Here is a 19,168-nt window from a genome sequence, read left to right on the forward strand (position 1 = left end):
CAGTTCTGCCACTAACTTTGACAAGACACTTGCCCTCTCTGTGTCTTAGTTTCGTCATCTATAAATACGGATAATAATAGTCTCAACTTCATAGAGTGTTGTGAGGATTAAGTAGAAATATGTAAAATAGAGTAGTGATGACATATAATAAGAGTTATGTAAGTGCAATAAGTACTATTCTATCATTAATATTATTATTATATAAAAAGCATGATCTTTAATTATCTGCAATACAAAGCAATATACTTAGTGAAAAATAATATAATGGAAACTGAATCTTTAGAATTGAACTCCCAAGTGCTATAGAATGTGATTTGCAGGTGCCTACAGATATATTTATATAGTTAAATATACAGATATAACTAAAGATTGTTCTCTGTGAGCACCGTGTGTTGAATGAGGCAGACCAAGCTTTTAAAAAAAGTCATATGTGCCTTCCCAGTATATAGGATTCCTTCTTCTCAATCTTAGGTTTAAAGCCATCCCGTGCCCCTTTAAACATTTTTTTGAATAATTTATTTTGAGATAAGTTCAAACTTAGGGAAAGTTGCAAGAATAGTACATAGAATTCCCATATCCCAGATAATCTAATTGTTAACTTTTACCACACTTTTTTTTTTATTGAACTATAGTTGATCTACAATGTGTTAGTTTCAGGTGTACAGCACAGTGATTCAGTTATACATATATATATATTCTTTTTCAGCTTCTTTTCCCTTATAGGTTATTACAAAATATTGAGTATAGTTCCCTGTGCTATACACTAGGTCCTTAGTGTGTGTGTGTTTGTGTGTGTGTGCGTGCATGCAGGTACCCTACCATTATGTCTTTCTGAACCACTGAGAGCAAACTGTAGACATGAAGCCCCTCAGCCTTCCAGCATGTATTCTGCTACCCCCAAAGGATACTTTCCCACATAACCACCGTATAACACTCCAAATAATGAAATTTACATTGATTCAACGCTAACATCCAATATTCAGACCCCATTCAGATTTCATCAACTGTTCCAATAATGTCTTTTGCTTCCTGGTCCAAGGCCAATCCAGGAACATGTGTCGCCTTTCGTTGTCAGGTCTTTTCAGTCTGGAACAACAGTGCCTCAGTCTTTCCCTGTCAAATGCCCTTGACTGTTCTAAAGAGCACAGGCCTTTCATTCTGCAGGTGATTCTTCTGATTTTTCTTTTGACTGTTCATAGAGGCCATGCATCCAGGCAGGAATCCCTCAGAAATGATGCTGCGCTCCTCTCATTCTGTTCCACTGCTAGTAATGCCAGCCTTAATCACCTGGAAAAGTTGGCGTCTCTCAGATTTCTCCGTAAAGCCATCATTTTCCCCTTTGGAACTGAACAGTATTTTGTGGGGAAATATTCTGAACTGACACCTCATCAAACTTTATCCATTAGCCCAGTACCCATAAGTGACTGCCTAATTCAACTTCTATGATCATGATGGCCCATTGGAAGTTTCTATTTCTATTATTTCTTCTAAATTTATTAGTTGGTATTCTATTGTGAGGAAGACTTTCCCTTCACCCTCATTTATTTATTTATTTGTTGGTTGATTGGTTGGTTGGTTTGTTCATATGTTCGTTCATTCATTCATTCATTCATACTAGTATGAGTTCATTGACTCTTCATTTCAGTGGTTGTACCTGTTGATATGATTATTTATCCTAATGCTCAATTTGTCCCAGATTTGGCTAGTGGGAGCCCTGGCAGTCCAGGGGTGAAGACTCCACGCTTCCACTGCAGGGGGCGAGGGTTCAATCCCTGGTCAGGGAATTAAGATGCCACATGCCATGAGGCAAAAAAAAAAAAAAAAAAAAAGATGGATACTGTGTCCTTTTGACGTGTCTTCATCATTCCTTGAGCATTTCCTTAATTTCTGGCCGAAAAATATGTTTCAGACTCATCTTGTACTTTTTCTGCCCCAGGAACACTGGTTCCTTTTACTGCAGGTTATCAGTTCAGCAACCAAGATCTAGGCCTTCAGTGAGCTCCTGGTTGCTGGGGAGTTGTTGCTTCTAGGTCCTCTCAGTGGACAGAGCTAGAAAATAAATGTTTGTGTATATGTACACATACACATATGCATCTATCACTATTTTTCTCTCTCTCTCTCTCTCTCTCTCTATATATATATATATAAATTTTTTTTAATGAGCTGAAGGACATTATTGCAAATTTCTTTTTTTTTTAAATTTAATTAATTAATTAATTAATTAATTTTTGGCTGTGTTGGGTCTTCGTTGCTATGCATGGGCTTTCTCTAGTTGAGGCAAGTGGGGGCCACTCTTCATCACGGTGCGCGGGCCTCTCACTGTCGCGGCCTCTCTTGTTGCGGAGCACAGGCTCCAGACGCGCAGGCTCAGTAGTTGTGGCTCTCGGTCCTAGTTGCTCCGCGGCATGTGGGATCTTCCCAGACCAGGGCTCGAACCCATGTCCCCTGCATTAGCAGGCAGATTCTCAACCACTGCGCCACCAGGGAAGCCCTCTATATATATTTTTAAACCATGAGTCCATATTGACCTCCAATTACAATCCAGCATTGCAGTGTTCCTTCTAACCTTTCCCCTTTCTGTGTTTGTAAGTCACTTCTCTGACAGTGAGAAACCTGCCTTCCATTATCCTCAGTATGTTTACATTTTTGCTCAATTTTCTAATTTTCTCAGTGTAACCAGTCTCACAATCATAATAGCCTGCTCCTTCTCTGCATAGTCGCCATCATCACTTCCTTGACCCCTGGACATGCCAGCACCTCTATGTGGCCCTCCCCTTACTGTCCTCCTTGGACACAGGGCACACTAAAGCCTCCATGCTGTCCCCTCCCCTACTGCTCTTGTTCTTCAACCACCAGGCACCCCAAAGTCCCCTCCATATCCATAGCTCCCTACTCCATTTCACTGTCCTCCAGGCATGCTGACACCCTGAGTCCCTGTCCCCTCTGCCACACTTCCAGTGCAGGACACACTGACATTCCAGGGAAGGAAAAGGAAGGGAAAGAAAGCTTCATGTCTCTTTTTCATTTCCAGTTCTGAGATCTGTTTCATTGTCTTTGTGCCAGGACTTTAATAGGATTTTTACTCTCTGTGTCTCAGTTGCTATTGTTGCTGATAATATACCTTGTAGGCCTATAATTATCATGTGCAGGGCCTACCTCACGTGCTGCAATCAGAAGGCCCAATGTACCAAGGGAATATACTACCATTAAGAATACCATTAAATGTGTGGTTTGAGTTGCATGTAAAGATTTTAGGAGACCTGATCAGGTTAAACATCTCTACAATAGTTTCTTAATTAATTGAAAAACATCCTTATTCCCAATAGTAGTTGTATATTACAGTTGGATCAAAGTGAAGAGTAAATTACATATTCTATAACTACTTAATAAGCCCTTTGTTCTTACCTATGACATGTGCTAATGGGAGCTAAATGCCACCCTTACAAGGAATGTAATTTAACGTTCTTCTTGTTAAAATACTGACCTCCTGGTAGATATGCTTAAATATGCCTAAGGATCAATATACCTTTTTTTTTTTTTTAATTAATTTATTTATTTTTGGCTGTGTTGGGTCTTCATTTCTGCGCGAGGGCTTTCTCTAGTTGCGGCAAGCGGGGGTCACTCTTCATCGCGATGCGCGGGTCTCACTATCGCAGCCTCTCTTGTTGCGGAGCACAGGCTCCAGACGCGCAGGCTCAGTAGTTGTGGCTCACGGGCCTAGTTGCTCCGCGGCATGTGGGATCTTCCCAGACCAGGGCTCAAAGCCGTGTCCCCTGCATTAGCAAGCAGATTCTCAACCACTGCGCCACCAGGGAAGCCCGATCAATATACCTTTATCTTATTGATTACATGCTGATTCTTTCTGTGTAGTAGAACCCAGTTTTGAAATACAAGAGCAGCAGGAAGAGATAGTGAAACCAAACTGTGATTACAATGATTCTAAGATGATAATAAAGGTAAACTTATTTATTTTCATAAAACCGAATTATGAGCAGTGGTGATCTTTTTCTGTAGGAAAAATATGAATTTGTTTAGGAAACGCAGCTTTCCTTTCCCTTTCATCTAAGAATATAACCATACTGACTTTAGCTAATTTATAATTTGCATTATGAGTATAGATATATGTATCCATTTTAGGGAGAGGAACTTCCTGTTGTACCTCTCACATGAGGACCCCTGAGTTATTTTAATCTCTCGGGACTTGTTAGGGCTTTGTGAGCACCAGGCACTATTCTTCGCAATTAATGAGTCCAGGCATGATTTACTATAGATAATTATTGATTATGCAATTTACTATCGGAAAGGCTTCTTGGAGGAGGCTATATGGTTCATCTTATAGATAAGGAAACAAGCAGAGACAGCATATGACTTGCCCAAAGCACAGAGAGTTAGAAGAAAAATTGGAATAGAATTCCAGTCTCCCAGTTTCCATTCTATTGCCCTTTCCAGTATATCAAGCTGCCAAAGGGGCAGAAAAACACCAGGCACCTGAGTAGTGAAACAGCTCCCCCTAGTGTCTCTTTTTTTTTATATCGCAGAAGGACTCCAGAACATCTGTTCACCCATGGAAGCAAAGGCTTTCTTTCTGATAATTGCTTTGCAAAGAAAGTCCTTGCGAGGCACTTGTTGGTGACCCTTCCATTCACACATTAAACCATGCTACAGAAATCATGAGAGTTAAAATGGGCTGACACATCTGCATATGGGTACCTGGAATTTTCCCAAGTGGACAAAAAAAAATCTCAAACCTGAAAAACTTTTTTTGACATTTTATTATAACATATCTTACGCATCTAAAAATTTATAAAGAATCACATAATGAGTAGTTAGAGTCCCACTCCAGAGATTTAAAAAAAATCATTGCTAATTCAGTTGAAGACCCCAATGTATCCCTCCCTGATCATATTCCCTTCCTTCCTTTCCCCCAAGGTAACCACTGACCTCAGTTTTCTACTTTTCATTCTTTTCCTTTTCTTTACAGTATCCACAGACATTAGTTTCTCATGATTTTGGATTTTATTTAAATTATAACATAATGTAAGTATTCTTCTGTAACTTTCCTTTATCATTCAGTATTATGCTGTGAGCTTCATCCCATATTTGTAGCTCTAGTTCAATCATTTTTACTGCTATATACTTATTATGAAAATATATCTATCCATTCTTTATTTATTGGACATCTGGATCATTTCCAAGTTTTTCTAATACAAGCAATGCTGCTACAAACATTGTGACAAATGATCCATTGTGTTAATGTACAAGAAATCTTTTTCTGATTGAATGTATGATCTAGGAGTGGAACTGCTCCACTAGCAGTAGAATCAAAGGATGTATCTCTCTTCAACTTAAGACAGCATGTTAAATTGCTCTGCAAAGAAGCTGCAACATTTTATGTTCCTACCAGCAATATATTAAGAGCTCCATTGTTCTAAATCTTCTTCAAAATTTAGTATTGCCAGATTTCATTTTTGTCAATGTAGTGGTTGGAAGATGGTAGTTCATTATGATTATAATTTGTATTTTTCTTATTATTAATAAGTTGAGCATCTTTTCACGTGTTTGTTGGTCATTTGTATTTTCTCATCCGTGAAATGCCTGTTCATTTCTCTTGCCCATTTTTCTATTGTTTACCCTTTTCTTGTTAATTTATAAGAGCTCTATATATTTTGGATACTAATCCTTTGTTAGTCATTAAGTGTAGAACATATCTTCTGGTAGCTTGGGATTTTTTTTGTGTGAGAAAAAGATTTTTTTGCAGTAGTCTTAGGTTCACAGCAAAATGGAGAGGAAGGTACAGAGATTTCCCATATAACCCCTGCCCCCCACACATGCATAGCCTCTCCCATTACTAACAACATCCCCCACCAGTGGGCTTATCTTTTCACTCTTTTCTTGGTGGCTTTTTTTTTTTTTGCATTGAGAGCCCAGAATCCTAACCACTAGGCCACCAGGGAACTCCCCCAGGTGTATTTTTTTTTTTTAATGTAATTTTTAAAAATGATTTCAAACTTACAGAAAGATTCCAACAAAAAGTTCCTGTGTGGCCTTAACCTAGGTTTACCAAGTCTTAATTTTTTTACCACATTTGTTTTGTAATTGTATCTATTATTTTTTTCTCAAACTGAATTGTAGACATCATGACCTTTTACTCCCTCCCCAAAACTTTAGTATGTATTTCCTTAGACTAAAGACATAAGGACATTCACAGTACAATGACAGGAATCAGAAAAATTTTTAATTGAGATTAAATTCACATAACATAAAATTTACTGTTTTAAAATGAACACTTTAGTGGCATTTAGGACATTCATAATGCTGTGAAACTGCTACCTCTATCTAGTTTCAAAACATTTTCATCACCCCAAAATAAAACTCAGTGCCCATTAAGCAGTTATTCCCCAATTCCCTTCTGGCAACTACTAATCTGCTTTCTATTTCAATGAGTTTACTTTTGGATTTTTCATTTGAATGGAATCATTCAGTATGTGATGTTTTATGACTGACTTCTTTCACTTAGCTTAAGGTTTTCAAGGTTCATCCATGTTGCAGCATGTATCTGTATCTTTTTATGACTAACAGTTCATTGTATGGATATACCACAATTTGCTATTCATTCATTCATTGATGGACATGTGGATTCTTTCCACCTCTTGGATATTGGGAATAGTGCTACCTTGAACATTCACATACAAATATTTGAGTACGTGTTTTCAGTTCTTTTGGATATATACCTAGGAGTGGAATTGCTAGGTCTTATGGTAGTTCTATGTTTAACTTTTTTGGTAATGGCTAGTTGTTTTCCACAGTGGCTGCAGCATTTTACATTCCTACTACCTATATATGAGGATTCTAATTTCTCATATCCTTGCCAACACTTCTTATTCCACTCCAACTTTTTTTTAAAAGCCAGCCTGGTGGATGTAAAGTAGTATCTCATTGTGGTTTTGATTTGCATTTCCTTAATGATTAATGATGTTGAACATCTTTTCATGTGCTTATTCCCCTTTTGTATATGTTCTTTGGAGAAACGTCTATTCAAGCCATATGCCTATATTTTAACAAGTTAGTTCGTCTTTTTGTTGTTGAGTTGTAAGAGTTCTTTATATATTCTGAATACTAGACTGTTATCAGATACATGATTTGCCAATATTTTTTTTCCCATTCTGTATGTTACCTATCTTGATGATGTCCTTTGAGATCACAAAAGTTTTCAGAAGTTTGTCTATGACAAGTCTTGGCATAGATCTCTTTAGGTTTATCCTGTTTGGAATTCATTCAACTTCTTGAATCTGTAGATTACTGCTTTTTGCCAAATTTGGAACATTGTCAGCCATTATTTCTCCAAATACCTTTTTTAGCCTGACCATCTTCCTCTGCTTTAGGGACTCTGATTACATACGTGTTAGATCTTCTAATCCCTTAAGACTCTGAGACTGTTTTTGTTTTGTTTGTAGTCTATTTTCTCTCTCTTGTTTGGTTTGGATTATTTATATACGTCTATCTCCAAGTACATTGATTCTTTCCTCTGTTTTCTACATTCTGCTGTCAAGCCCATCTAAATAAATTTTTTATTTTGGTTGTTGAATTTTTTTCAATTCTAAAATTTACATTCGGTTTTTCTGTATATATTGTACTATCTGCAGAGAATTAATATTTTTCATTTGTTTCAAACATGTCTCATATCGTTCCTTGAAACATTTTATGATGGTTGCTCTAAAATCCTGGTCAGATGATTTGAATATTTTTGTCATCTTGGTGTTGGCATCTGTTATTGTTTTTTCTCACTTGAGTTATGAGACTCCAGATCTTATCTAAATCTTTTGCTTTAGCTGACCTCCTCATACTCCACACTGGTGGGGAAGAGGGGAGCCAACTCTTTGCTCTCATGTGGGGGTAGAAGTCCAGTTCCCCCACTGGGCCTCCACTGATGCCCTGGTGTGTGTATGTGTGCCTTATTATTGCTGGGATGCTGCAGGGGCTCCCACGTGGCCTGCACTGACACCACCCAGCTGGGGAGGGGGCTTCTGACACATGGAAGTGGAAATCCAAGCTTCCCATGTGCCTTTATGTTGGGAGTGGAGTGTGCCATTTGGCTGAAGTAGAGCAGTTACTGTCAAAAAGTTTTCTGTCTTGCTAGGCTGCTCCTTTTCCCTTTCTTTGTTCTTTGGCTTTTGGGGGGCTTTTTTGTCTGAACCCATTGATGTTTCCAGGTTACGGCTTCTCCAGCACCCGGTCCAGGGTTTGTGAGGTAAAAAGAAAACTCAGAGCACTCACCACATGTCATTCCTCGGGTCCCAAGGTCCCTAGCCCATCTGCTTCTCTCCATCTTTCAGAGTCTTTTTATGTCTGCTTTGTATATAACATCCAGGTTTTTGGCTGTACTTAGCAGAAGAAACTGGGAGAAGCACATCTATCCCATCTTGTTCCCAAAACCATTTTTGAGCAGTCTGTCCTTTCTCTTCTTAGCTGCAGTGTTAACTCTTGTCATATATCAAATTTCTATACATACATGGGTGTTTTAAAATGTACATAGGATTTGTTTTAATCAAGTATGGTAAGGTGATAGACATGGAGACAACTGCCTTTGAAAGAAGAGTTTATTACCTACAGTTCCCAAGAGGAACAGGCAGATCATGCCATGCAGGGCCACATGGGGAAGTATCAGGGTCAGGCAGGAAGCAGGAGTGAAAGAAAGCATGGGCTCATGCCTTTAGTGTGATGTTTGCAGGAAGGAGTGGGTCAAGCCAGGTAAACATTTTAGGATTAGCTAGTTTGAATAATTTTAGTGGGCTCTGGGCTATAAGTGTGGTCCCTAGTTGTCCAATATCTGGCCAACTAGGAGAAATAACGGCTTAGTGTGTGAGAATTAGGTAGGAAGGTGTTTGGGGTATGCGTTTTGGATTGGTTGGTTTGCATATGAAAGGCTTGCTTTACTATCTCTAGGAATTAGCTAGCCCTTTGAGAGGCCGTCTCTCAAGGATTAGCAAGGCCCCAAGATGTCAAAGCATCATAAAATACAGAAAATAAAAACTATGATTAATACAATGGGGTCTCTACTCTGATTAATTCATCTAGCCTGTGCTGAGAGCAGAATGTCTTAATTCCCATAGCAACCCTTCCCCCACCTTGTCGTTGTTTTTAAATGGTGTCTTCATTTTACTTGTCCCTTTGTTCTTCCATATAAATTTTAGAATGTTTATCAAGTTCCATAAAAAATTCAGAGTGGAATTTTGATTGACATTTTATTGACTTTATAAATTAATTTGGAAAGAGCTGGATTTTCATTCTGTTGAGTCTTCCTGTTCATGTTCTTTACGTTTATTGAAATTTTCTTTAATGTCCATCAGTAAGATTTTATTATTTTCTCAGTGAAGGTCAGGTTCATCTTTTGTTAGCTTTATTAGGTAGCTTTGTTAGGTAGGCTTTTAAATATTGTTGCTATTGGGAATAGTATCTTTTTAAAATTATGTTTTAAATGGTTTGTTGCTAATAAATAGAAATGCAGTTGATTTTGTATATTGATTTTCTAAAAATGGACTCTTTGCAATTACAATAATTTTTCTGTAGATTCTTTCTAGTCCAGTTTGATTATCTTTAATTTCTTTTTGTTTTACTGTGCTGGCTAAGATCTCTTTATTGCAATATTAAATCAGAGGGATAATAGTAGGAATTCTTTCCTTGGTTCTTATTCTTTTTTTTTTTTTTTTTTAATTTTTATTTATTATTTATTTATTATGTTTATTTTTGGCTGTGTTGGGTCTTCGTTTCTGTGTGAGGGCTTTCTCCAGTTGCGGCGAGTGGGGGCCACTCTTCATCGCGGTGCGCGGGCCTCTCACTATCGCGGCCTCTCTTGTTGCGGAGCAGAGGCTCCAGACGCTCAGGCTCAGTAGTTGTGGCTCAGGGGCCCAGTTGCTCCGCGGCATGTGGGATCTTCCCAGACCAGGGCTCGAACCCGTGTCCCCTGCATTGGCAGGCAGATTCTCAACCACTGTGCCACCAGGGAAGCCCCGGTTCTTATTCTAAAGAAAATGCTTTTAATATTTTCCCTTTGAGCATGATATGAGTATGATATTTGGTATAGGTGTTAAAGACACATTTTATCAGGTTAAGGAAGTTCCCGTTCTATTCCTGGTTTGCTAGAGGATTTTTTTCAAAATCAGAAATGAAAATGATCACAAGGTTTTTAACCTTTCTTTTGTTAATGTGATGCAGATTATTTTAAAAGGCTTTAAATTAATTCAAAATCATTACTTAGGTTAAAAGAACACAATGTTTTAGGTGAGAGTTTTATTATATCGAGGTTGAGGTAAAAACAGTGAAGTAAGGGTCTGAAATTATTGTAAAATCTTTTATTAACTTAATCATTTTAGTCAATAAAGGGATTTGGGCTAACTCAATTTTAAACTGTTCTAAATCAAAAGGTGTTTTCTGCCTGTAATCAGGGTTGCAACTGCCAGTTTGCCAAGTCATCGGTAAAAATATCTGGTAGTGAAATAAAGTAATTGGAAAATGTAACACATTTTAGTTAGGAGAGAATTTCATTCCCACCCCCCGGAGCTTCACTGCTCCTGACTGCCCAGAATCCAACAGTAAGAAGTCCTGGAAGAATAAGAGAAAGGAAGGGTGGGAAACCCCTGCAGCACCCCTTTGATTGCCTGTAATTGTAGGTATCAGCCTAGGACATTTCTGGCTAGGTTTGGGTCTGCAGTGTAAAATATACTTCTCATGGATATGCAAACAAACTTGTATTTCTTTATGGGCAAATATGAATGGCTTTAGTCAAGGTAGATTATTTTTCAAAAACCAAATATATTTTCGGATGAGTAATGACTTAATGAGAATACAAAATGATTATTATTCTTTCTGGCTCTGGATATCAGCCCAATGTTTTGTAGTTAACCGTAATACAGTATGACATAATAGTTCATACACAATCCACTTTCAGATTCAATATGACATACATAAGTAGGCCAGAATTAGCACAGAAGAGTCTACCTGGAAAAATCTTATTAAAAAGCCAATTTCCGAAATATTTAAGAAGAGATCTGGCTGCAAGTGTTACTTCTACAAGAAATTAATTGATGATTAGATAATTTATCAATGAACAAAAACAGTTTTTAGAAATATGTTTTGATATATTTGTAATGATAAATTTCCCCAATAGAAAGATTCCAAAACAAAACCCTCAAAACATAGACGTTGAAGCCAGAATATCTGGATTTAAATTGCAGCTATTCCTTTCACTAACTGTGTAATCTGGGGCAAATAATTTAGCACCGTTAAGTCTCTCTTTCCTCATCTATAAAATGGTGATGATTAGCTCTTAGAGTTGTTAGAAAGATCAACTGAATTGAGGCATGTTCAATGCCCAAGATGTTAAACATTCAGGCATGGTATTTCTAACTCCCTTCTAGTAAAGAAACACCATCATCCTGCAGTACGGCGTGGTATGAGGGGAAGGGACTCCGAGGCTGCACAGCCTGGGTTGACTCCTGGCTCCACCATCTCACCAGCTGTGTGACCATGGGCACACTACTTAAACTCTCCATGCCTCAGTTTTCTCATCTGTAAGATGGGCATTATAAAAGCATCTTCCTCATAGGGAGGTAGGATTAAGTGAGTTTATTTATGTAAAATGCTTAGAGTGGGGCCTGACACCCAGGAAATGCTATTTAAGTGTTAGCTAGTATTGTAGTGAGACACTTATGGTTTATTGTACTGGTATACCTAGAACTATCACATTTATAACTACAGCTGATCAGTAATAGGTGGATGGGTATATTTTTCTTTTTTTTTTTTTAATAAATTTATTTATTTTATTTATTTATTTTTGGCTGTGTTGGGTCTTCTTTGCTGGGCGCGGGCTTTCTCTAGTTGCGGCAAGCGAGGGCTACTCTCCGTTGCCGTGCATGGGCTTCTCATTGCGGTGGCTTCTCTTGTTGTGGAGCAACAGTAGTTGTGGCACACGGGCTTCAGTAGTTGTGGCTCGTGGGCTCTAGAGCACAGGCTCAGTAGTTGTGGCGCATGGGCTTAGTTTCTCCGTGGCATGTGGGATCTTCCCGGACCAGGGCTCGAACCCGTGTCCCCTGCATTGGCAGGCGGATTCTTAACCACTGCGCCACCAAGGAAGCCCTACTTTTCTGACTTGAATGCCAGGGATGTCCTGAAGAGACTGGAGCAGCAAAGGAGGCCACGCATTCCCTTGCTCTCTGCTGTGAATGCTTTGCAAAAACAGCTGTGTTTGCAGAATCTAGCTCTGAGCATGGGGAGAAAGGAGCTGAAATATTCCATTTCCCCATGGGTGCCATTTACCCTCACTAAGCCACTGCTTTAATGAACACCAATATTTTTTAGTTCCATTGTAAATGGTGTTTATAGTGAAAATCATATTACAACAACATTAAAGGACTTGTTTAAAGATGAAAAATAAATCAGCTACAAATATGCCACCTGACACAAAAACTGATTTAATTTTTTCTGATTTAAGTTTTTTCTCTCTAGGTTTTGTTTATGTGCATATGCAGTATGTATTTACACGGTTGCCATCACTGTGTACATACAATTTTATACTGTTTACTGTGTTTAACATTAATCGATAACCTTTTCCCTATTATATAGTCATTATAATTATTATTATTATTGATGGCTGCAGAGTCATGTTGATAGGCCATAATTACTCTTTTTTTGAAAATCAAAATGTCTACCTTTTACATACTGTAGGAGAACTCTAGGAATGTTAGTAAGGGCAATAAATTATAGAAGAAAAGGAAATCAAAGACCTATACCTCCTTATGGCAGGAGGAAAGAGAGGGAGGGAGTATCTGATTGCCTAAGAGCTGTGATCCTATAATTTGATTTTGCAACAGATTTCTATCCTAATGCTTTACTTAACATATCTATTTTTAAATTTAAGAGAATTAAAAAGAAGTTGCATGTGACAGGTACGTGGAGGTTCATTTTACTACTGTCTACTTTTGTATATGTTTGAAACTTTCTGTAATTAAAAAGGTTTAAAGAAAAGAATGTGCTTATAAAGGATTTTTCCGACACCCTTGGAAATCATTTGGAGTGTCTCTTGGTGAGCAGACCCCCACAGCCCACGCACATGGGAATTTTCAAAATCTCTCTACCTCAAGAGTCTTTGCTTCCTTCTTCCAGGAAACTGATATAGTGTATGTGCAGAGATGTCCATGCTGGGAACAGTGCTCCCTCAGATGTGGCGCTCTTGTGCCTGGCACAGCTCCCACCATCTGCAGAGACCCTGCCCGGGTATCACTAAACCACTGTTGAGAACATCTTCTTTAAGAGGGTGGGGCAGGGAGTAGAGGGGAAGGGGTGGAGGCGGTAGCTGACTCATCATTGGTGGCCTAGGCTGGGAAGGGGTGACCCGTAGTAAATGGTCGTAGAGCAGGCCATGCCCTCTCTACCCCACCTTGGGCTGAGACCATCACACCTGCTGATACAACACACCCTGGAGGTGATTGTCCAGACTCATTAGAGTTACGTGCTCTTTTGGGGTGTCCTGATGACACACTTGCTAAGACCAGGGCTCTCTTTTCTCCTGGTAACTCTGTGACTCACGTGAATACCCAGGCGCCCCCTGTCCTGTCCTACCCTCCATCACACCCTAGTCAGTCTTTCTCAATATTGCTGTCAGAACATCTCCTTTTGGGACTTCCCTGGTGGTCCAGTGGTTAAGAATCTGCCTTTCAACGCAGGGAACGCGGGTTAAGAATCCGCCTTCCAATGCAGGGCACGCGGGTTCAATCCCTGGTCAGGGAACTAAGATTCCACATGCTGACAGGCAACTAAGCCCGTGTGCTGCAACTACTGAGCCCAGGCCCTCTGGATCCCGCACACCACAACTAGAGAGAACCCCTCACACTGCAACGAAAGATCCCACGTGCCGCAACTAAGACCCGACGCAGCCAAAAATAAATAAATAAATAAATAAATAAAATTTTTAAAATTACATTAAAAAAAAAAAAAAGAATGTCTCCTTTTGATTTTCCTTCTGGTTCTTGTTCTACGCTGGTGTCGGTCAGTCCTTTCCCTGTCTGAGGCAAGTCCCATATTGCTCCCGTATATCTGGGAGTTCTTGGTGCCTGACTCCTTTGCCCTCAGCCTCTGGCAGTATCATGAGGCCTCTGGCAGCACGGCAGGTGTCAGAGGCTCCTGTTGTGTTCAGGGGTCCTGAGCCCCTGGGAGGGGGGCAAATATCTACACCCAGTGGTAGATATTATGGGTTGATTAAAGAGAAATGGAAAATCAAACCATCATGTTGTACACTTTAAATTTATACAGTGACGTGTGTCAATTACTTCAATAAAACAGGGGGATAAAGAGAAATAGAAAACAGCTCTGTGAGATCCAACAGATGGTCTGATTGGAGAGAAGGAAGTGAGTGCAGAATACTTACAAAATCCCCATGCTCAATGGTCAGCTGTTTAGGACAGGGATGGTGTGGTGGTCCCTTCAGAAATCCTCACCGCCAGCATGCGGACTGGTGCTCAGCAGCACCGTACAAATGTTTGTTGAATGAATAAATAAAACTTCAGGTCAATAAAGTCAGGTACAGAACATGTATATGAGCGCCAAAGAAATATAGACCAGATGAGTGATCTGAGTGGATCGAGTAATAAAGAAGACTTCTTGTAGGAGGGAAATTATTTTTAGAAACTGAAGGGTAGAGGGGAGTCTAGTGTAGAGTTCCATTGATAATACTGTATGACCTTAGACAAGTTACTGAACCTTTCTGTGCCTCTAACTTATCATCTTCAAAATGGAGCAACGAGAGTGCCTACCAGATGGGGGCAGCGTGGTCTAGGAGGCTCAGTGAATTCTTGGGAAATGGGACCTGGAACTTGATAAACAGCAGTCAGCAACATCATCTGATACCACATCTTCACATTCTTAGGGGTCACCCTGGACACTGCAGACATTTGAGGATGATAAGGTCTGAATCTTAAATAATGAATGGACCGTCAAGGAAAACCAGACATATGAGGAGAAACAGCAACATGAAATTAATAACAATTATCATTATCACAATCATTATGACTAATGTTTATTGAATGCTTACTATGTGCCAGGAGATGTTTTCATCACTTCGCATATATTAAATCATTTAATCTTTACAACTCTATTTCACAGGGAGGAAACAAAGGCCTAAAGAGCTATACCTTTTCACTTTACTGAAAAAAATACCATCATGAAAGAAATCTGGGGGAAAAGGAAAAAAGAAAAACGCCACGACTGTCTCTCCTTCTACCCCTCTTACAGAACATTTTCACTTTCCTAAATTATTTTCTAGTCCTCGTTCATCGCCAACTTGTTTTTTAAAATAACTTTATTCTTTATATAAAAATGGCGCAGGCTCATAAAAAAAGTTCCAAGCAATAAAAAAGTACAAATAAGAGAGCAAAAGAAAGAGTTGATATTTAAGAACAGAATGCTGCTGGCATCATGTGACCCTCGTCACTGGCATGTCTATTGTGTGTGAATCACTGAAGTAAAATATTACTCTGCGGAACTTGGGTGTTTTTACTAATTACTGAATAAAGGAAGGCAAAGTTAAAGTCTGTGTTATGAAGTACTAAACAACCTGATATACCAAAAACTTATCAGTTCTCAGAGTATATGACTTTTTCTAGAAAAAAAAAGATTCTTTGTACAAAACATCGGAAACAATAAATTCTTCTTGATATATATATATATATTTTTTTGATTCATTAGAGACCCAAGGCTTCCACCAGTAAACCAAAAGCCCTAGAAGGCTTCTGCCTGGATTCTAAGCGTTCTGAGGGAAGAAGGTAATGCTTTTCTTAACATATGAGGAGATATTATTGTCTTATGTAACTCCGGGAAAAAAATTCATTATTCAGATTTCTGTGAAGGGTTTGAGTCTGTAAAGAATGTGTTGAGAAAGAAGAAAGATTGGTGATATCTCACAATTTCGAAGCCGAAGGGGCCTTACATACTGTCCAGTTCACCACCCATGTTTAGAGATAAGGAAACAGGCCAGAGGGCTGAGGAGGATGCCATAAATCACGGTGAGCTGAGACCAGATCCTAAGTTTCTTGATTTGTAGTCATTTAGAGACATTTATTCCTATTTGTGGGAAAGGGAAAAGAGAAGAAGAAAAAAAAAAAGAGCAAGTAGTTGAAATAAGCGCTCAAGGCAGGACATTTTATGGGTCAGAGAGTAAAGCCTTCTGGAAAGTTCCCTTACTTCTGAATAAACTTTGGCCGATTTCCAGGATTTGACTAGCAGATCAGAAATTACCCTCTTGCCCTTTTAAATGCAAAATAAGCAGATTTCAAAAGTAGTTACCATCTCCACCCTGAAAGGCAGTGCTTATACCTGTGGAGAGAGAAGGAAGAGGGCCAGTGTACTGATGCCCCCCCCATCAGCTTGTACCCATCCCCACTGGGGACCAGGGGATCTGTAAGTCCCTAAGCTGGCCTTGCACCAGCATTGAAAGACGTTACACAGTGGGTGATAAATAAATGCTCTGTGGGATTTTAGAGATCTCACATCCTGGTGATACCCTGTTAGCATTACTCATTGAAATTAGCACAGGTTTTAAATGAGTGGCGCTCTTCCCTAAAGCCCCACCGTGGTTACCCCCTTGGGCCCAAAGGCCCACAGATTTTAAGGGTGCTCAAGTAGCAGTTGTACACAACCCTAAGAGCCACTACTGTTTTCACAGGTGTGCTGTGGGAGCATCAAACATCAGATTCAAATCATGGAATAACATCAGAGAGAACGCGTGCTGCATAGTGAACAGGAGAGCTGGGAGCAGGAATATAGAAACGTTTCCAGTAGGCTTGAAACTTGCTGTGTTTGGCATCTTCATCATTGTGATATTTGTCTACATAACTGTGGAAAGGAAGCCACTCTTTGGTTAAGTGCTTTAGAAGCAGAGCGGTGAGCGCGTGGCTGAGAACTGCTCCAAGCCCTCTTTCTCCAGGAAAGAAGAGAGGCTACTCTTAAGGGGGCGAGCCCAGCCCCAGAGCCAGGTAGTCTTGCCTTGCACTGTGTTGCTCTCAAGGATCTGTAGCCAGGCTCAGACAGGTAGAAGCAATGAGGGAGAGAACAAGGCACTTGTGTCAAAGGGCTTGATAGTAGGAAATTCCCCGAGTCAGGTTGGCTACCATTAAAGGTACTTTCATGTTTGTGCAGACCTCTAGAAAGGAAACTGTGCCTGGAGTTTTTCTCTTTAACTATGGCAATAAGCCATGGATCACATTTTATTCACTCGTCAGATTGTACAGTCAATTATGGGAAAGGCCACAACAGGTAATTAACAAAAAAGGAATTGTCTGGTTTGGCAAACATGAAGAACTAGCCAACATCACCAGTAATGAAAGGAAAACCACTTAGAACAAGATCACATATTCGCCATTGAAACTTAGCAAGGTTTGAAAAAATTAAGGCCTGGTGAGGGGGTGTAATGATCATGGGCCCTGGGAGCAGGTAGAGCTGAGTAGGCACCTGAGCTCCTCTGTTTATTGGCTTTGTGACCTTGGGTGAATTAGTTTCTTCTCTGAGCTTCAGTTCAACTTCTGAAAATAGGGATAAAATAGACCTCTTAGGGTGATGAAGAATTTGAAGAAATGATATGCATATAAAGTACTTAGTGTGGTCCACACCTGACTGGTAGTAAACCCTCAATAAATGCTCAATAAATGCTTAAGCAATGTTACACTTTGGCATAATATTTTGGCTTCTGGGAGGAGCTAATTCTAGATACAGAGAAGTCTTAGGTACCAGGAAGTTGACTGTAGCAATTTTCATGGCAGCCAAAATGTAGAACCAATCCAAATATCCAACAATAGGGGAATGCTTTAATAAGTTGAAGTATAGCCTCTTGATAGATGACTATGCAAGAATTAAAAATATTAGTTTATCATGACAGAAAATGCTTATATAAAAAATTTTATAGCAGCTTTATTGAGATGTAATTTACATGCCATACAATTCACCTAAAGTGTACAATTCAGTGATTTTTAGGATATTCATAGGGTTGTACAACCACCACCACAATCAATTTTAGAATATTTTCATCACAACTAAAATGCTTTTTTTTAATGGTAAGCAAAAAAGGACAGAAATTTGTTACTACTGTATTATCGCAACTATACAAACAACACTGGAAGAAAATATGTCAAAATGTTAACAGTACTTCAATGATGGGACTCTGATTTTCTTTTCCTTATTTCTATTTTTCCATGTTTTTAAAGATTTCTATAAGCAGGCTGTGTTAATTTGCTAATGTGAGGAAATTTTAATTTTAACAAATTGTATACCATATTACAGTTTGGCTGCAGGGAACATAAAAACTCTGGGAAAACTGGCTTAAACAAACAGGGATTTATTTTTATCTCATAAAAAGAAATTTGGGGTTTAAGCATATAATATTGTTAAAAATAACTAAATATAATACGAGCCTGATTCAAATAAACGAACTGTAGAAAAATTATGTTCAAGAAAATTTGAAACTGACTAGATATTTGGTGATATTTAGAGATGCTTGATCTTATTGAGCATCAGCAGCTATTCTGTGACCATGAGTTAAAAAGCATAAGAGGAAGGAAAAGAGAATCACAAAGACATTGGCCTGCTATCTTTGTTCTGTTTTTTTGTTTTTGGCTATGCCGCAAGGCTTGTGGGATCCTAGATCCCTGACCAGGGATTGAACCTAGGCCCTCGGCAATGAAAGCACGGAATCCCAACCACTGGGCCACCAGGGAATTCCCTGGCCTGCTATCTTTGAACTCCTGAAATTAGTTCTGCAACTCAGGCCACTGCATTAACATTTAAGGCAGAACTTAAGGGCTCACCACATCCCGTCACCAGCTCTGTGTTACATATTTCATCCAGAACAGTAAGAGAGGCTGGGAGAGTGGGCACTTGAGCTTTTGCAGCCTCTATTTTAGACAAGGGAGAAGAGGATTGGGCATAAGAATGGGAGAAAGCAACCTATAGTAACAGCCACATGTTCAGTTGTTAATAAGATCAAGCATTATAAAAAATAAATAACCCTCCTAGACAGGGTTCTTCAGTACTTTGAATTTTTGCCAATTAGTTCTTTTAAATCAGAATCCCGGAATCAGTTTAAAGAGACTGCACAAGACTTCTAGTTAGTGCCTTACCACTCAAGGTG

The sequence above is a fragment of the Balaenoptera borealis genome, assembly GCF_965194805.1.
Source record: "Balaenoptera borealis genome assembly, chromosome: 1".
Classification (NCBI taxonomy): Eukaryota; Metazoa; Chordata; class Mammalia; order Artiodactyla; family Balaenopteridae; genus Balaenoptera; species Balaenoptera borealis.